The sequence below is a fragment of the Channa argus genome, chromosome 12 (genome assembly GCF_033026475.1).
Source record: "Channa argus isolate prfri chromosome 12, Channa argus male v1.0, whole genome shotgun sequence".
In the NCBI taxonomy this organism is placed as follows: Eukaryota; Metazoa; Chordata; class Actinopteri; order Anabantiformes; family Channidae; genus Channa; species Channa argus.
Window position 1 is genome coordinate 1,230,123 of NC_090208.1, and position 4,405 is coordinate 1,234,527.

Consider the following 4,405-nt stretch of genomic DNA (forward strand, 5'->3'; position numbering starts at 1 on the left):
CACATCAACATGTAACATCTAAACTTGTAGCTTCCCAAGCAACAGTAATTCTATAGTGAACACTGTAACTTTGTGTTGTAGTTAATACTTCACATTAGAAAATCACATAAAAAATGCAACAATGTCATCAATTCTCTGGTTTGTCTTTTTTGCACATTTGTGTTTGCTGCTTTTGCTCTTATCAAGACATTGTGATTGTCATGCTTTACAGACTAAACCAAAAATCTGCAAGTTATTCACCACAGAGGGAATCTATGACTGAAACCATGTTTTAAATGGGATTTTATAATTGTACAAAAACAACTGTAAGGATGAAGTGAAAAAAATTACTTCTTTTTCCTTATGGCAAGTTGGAGTACAGGGTGAAAGCTGCCACACCTACATAAGTTGTATACTTATGTATACGTTGTATACTTATGTAGGCCAGAGGAGCACATTGTGAGGCCCAGCATCTCTCAGTACATGTGTATCACATTTGTCCTGCCTCACTGTGGCTTCATGGTGTGCAGTACGCAGCACTAAAGAACTTGAGTACTAAAGAAATACTAGTATGTTCAGTAGGTCCTGATACTAGTAGCTGGAGTTTTTCAGACATGATGATGATGATGATGCTTTTTATCTGTGAACAAAAGAAACCAGCCCATAAAACACCAGCGCCACTAAAACTGATGACAACAGGCAGCCAAACTACAAATGAGAAGCACAAGTTGAACTTAGTTGCAGACTATCATCTGCTCTTATTTTTACTTATCCAACAAATGTGTTCTCTCATGGAGGATTCATTTTGACACTTCTTACTCTGCAAGTCCTGAGACGGGTTGAACTATAGAAAGAATCTCAATCTGTCAGTCTGACAAATCTCAGGGGTTAATGTATTAACTTTTCACCTTTGGGGAGTTTCGGTGTGAGCGTGACACTGACGGTGAAACAGCTCTAAATGAGTTTTGAATGTAATAACATTTTTTAAAAGATCCTTACGTTAGTCTTGTTTCGTGGAATGTCGAGGACATTGATGAGTTAAACACAGGCATCAACAATATGATGGTGGTTGAACACTGAAAACGGTAACGACAATCTGATACTCTGGTTTACTTTTGCATTTTTAGTCCTGACAAGCTGAAACACTGATCTCACTTCTGCAGTTTTTGGTGCTGCAGCACTAATCCACCACATGTAGTGTGTAGTCTCAGAGGCTGCTGGGACATGTGTCTGCAGGTGAAGCTACACACAAAATGAGGACACCAATTAGTGTTTGCCTTTTTTTTAGTAGTTTTCTTTCAACGATTTTTTCATTTAGACCTTTTTTTTTTCCAATGGAAAAATGAAACCGTAGGCACATTGTGAAAGTGACGAGTAAAATACTTTAACATGTCATTAGGCTTCAAGTGAACTTGTAACACGAAATTCAGAGTTATCTAGGCAGTAGAGGCCCAGACCACAATATTAGATACGGGTTGGTATGTGTGATTGATTGGTGACATCATCCCCTGTGAACAGAAAGTGAACTTAACACGTGAGTGATGACACATGATTTGGTGTAATGTAAGTCGGCTTTTTAGAGCCAGACGAGTTGTGCTGCCTTGTCTCCTCATTTCTGCTACAATCAGTATAGTGACTTTTATTCAGTGGAAACACACAGATGGACCATCAGCACAGCTGAACATAATTACTTAGAATTATTACAGCCGCACTGCAAGTTGTTACATTTAAGGAAACTTTAAGGAGAAAATAGTCCCTGTTGTTCTTGATCTAGACGTAAGAGTGTAATTTATTTATTTAATTTTTAAGGTTTTTTTTTTATTTTTAATACGTTTGCAAACTTTGTCGTTCAGAATAAGAATGTGTTCACTTAAGCTAAACAGTATTTTTTTCAGATGATTGAACCTGGATGTTCTTGGCATCCTGCCACCTCCTGTCATAATCTGCTTGTATTTTTAGTCTCCTGACAAACATGTTCACTCTTCTAGGATTCATTGTGACAGTTCTTACTCTGTGAGTCACATCTCCTGGGATAAATTGAAACTTAAAAAAATCTCAGTCTGTCAGTTTGAACCCAGGGACCTTGTTGCTGCCATTTTTCACAATGTATTTCATCTTTGACAGACAAGTTGAAGCCGAGGACTTAATGTGTTTACTCATCACCTTTATGGAGTTTCAGCATGAGCATGACACTTAAAACCATTCCTGAACAGGTTGGAAGGATGAGGTTCTGGTTTTACAACATTCCAGATGGGAACCCAAAGGCACATTGCAACAGAGGCTTCAAATGACCTTGTAACTCATTTACTGGTAACCAAAGTCAGAGTTTGACGGTTAATTCCACAGCAAGGAATTTATTATTCAGTAAATATGAACATTTCCACCTTTTTGTAAACTAGAATAGATACAGCAGGAAGGAAATGCAGCTTCTGCAGGAGACGTGGATGCAAAGACAATACAATAACTCCATCAGCATTAAAATAAAACCTTACTGTTTTCCACTATATTTAACCTGCTGGGACTTGTGGATGAAATGTTGTTAGTGTGAATCAAATGACACATTTTCAGAAGGACACTGTTTTAACTTATCCAAGGAGGAAGTAATAAGTATTTTTACTGTGACATTTTAAGTCTGCTATGTTAAAAAGTGGGTGTGGTGGGTGTTGTCATTAAACATTTTTGGTGACAAAGGTGAGTGACAGCAACACGTCGATTCCTGGAGGTGTCATGTGTCGCTCCTGAATTTATCCAGCACCTGTACAGTATATAAAGTGCTGCAGCACAGAGCAGGTGAACTTACAGCATCAACATCCAAGATCATCACAATGAAGCTGCTTGTTTCTTTGACTCTCACCTGGATGCTGCTCTGTGCAGGTAACTCGACTTATTCTGACTATACACGTTCTACAGGTCTTACACAGACTGATTTAAAACCCTTAGGAAGTTTAAACTGAATAGTTCTTTAGAAAAATAACAGAATATTTATTTTACTACAGCAAATTATTACTTGTTAAAGTACAATACAAGACTTATTAGATTGTATCTGTGGTCTATAACCATTTTACCTGATGTCTCAAATCTTCTTTAAAAGCAGGAAGAATTTTAAATAATCAAACACCTCAGACATTTGAGTTCAATTCAAATTTTTGACATAATCAGAATCATTAACCACTTTGTTCCCCAAACAACAACAACAACAGCACAGTCACAAACAACAACAACAACAACAGCTGCACCAACAAAAACAACCACAACAGCTGCACCACCACCAACAACAACAACAACAACTGCACCACCAACAACAACAACAACAGCTGCACCAACAACAACAACAACAACAGCTGCACCACCAACAACAACAACAACAACAACAGCTGCACCAACAACAACAACAACAACAGCTGCGACTACAACAAACTGCTCCCCCAACAACAACAAACTACCATCCCAACAACAACAACTGTTTCTGCTCCAACAACAACAACTGCTGCTGCTCCAAGAACAACAACTGCTGCTGCAACAACAACAACTGCTGTTCCAACAACAACAATTGTTGTTCCAACAACAACAACAATAAAAATGAAGATGAATACTTCCACTCTAAATAGTTTGTGTTAACACACATAGATAGTCAGGAAAATCAGCATCCTTCCATCTTCTGTCATGATCTTTGCTTCTACTACATGTTTGAATAAAACGTCCTGTCTTCTTGGGGTAAATGATGATGTTCCTCTGTGAGTTTCTGCTGCTCAGAGACACATCAGCTCATGGTTTGTCTTGTAATCTCATTACTTCACCGTGCACCTATTGCTAAAGCATAAACATTAGATTAAAGCATTAATGTGATTTTATTAGATATAGTCGAGGACAGTATTGCATTATTACAATTGCTGATGCATCATAATGTTACAACTTTTGGATTCACACTGTAACTTTCCAGGCAGAAACAGCAGTAATTCTGTAGTGTGAACACTGTTAGTTGGTTTTGCTTTTACACTTGCACTTATGTGAAAAATGCAACATCATCACTTCTTCTTCTGCTTGCATGTGTGTATTTGCTGCTTTGGTTATTTTCAAGTTTATTTCAATCGTCACGGGTGTAAATTGTTGGTTTAAGAAAAGAATAAATCTGAATATGTCGCTTTAAACTCATGGACGTGGTGACTGTAGTTTCTCTGCTGCTTTACATAGTAAACAGTTAAAAATCCAAATGAATCAGCATGTTACTAACTACAGAAGGAACCTTTGGCCTGGAGACATTGTGGTAGTAATAGTAGCAATAGTATAATATGGAATGTTCACAGTGGGATTTTGGTATTTGGTAGTAAACAGTTTGTTCCCAAAGCAAACCACAGGTTTCTACTTAGACCGAGGTAACGAATTTCATCCAGCTGTTCACTACCTTCATCCTCATGTCTTCACCAGC

General features: G+C 37.8%; 1 long non-coding RNA gene across 1 annotated transcript; it reads left to right on the forward strand.

Moving 5' to 3' along the window:
• Positions 1-1,570: 1,570 nt before the first annotated feature.
• Positions 1,571-4,131, forward strand: LOC137137305 (uncharacterized). Its single transcript, XR_010915696.1, has 2 exons — positions 1,571-2,853; positions 3,180-4,131. It is a non-coding gene; the product is annotated as an uncharacterized lncRNA (long non-coding RNA).
• The last annotated feature ends 274 nt before the right edge of the window (positions 4,132-4,405 follow it).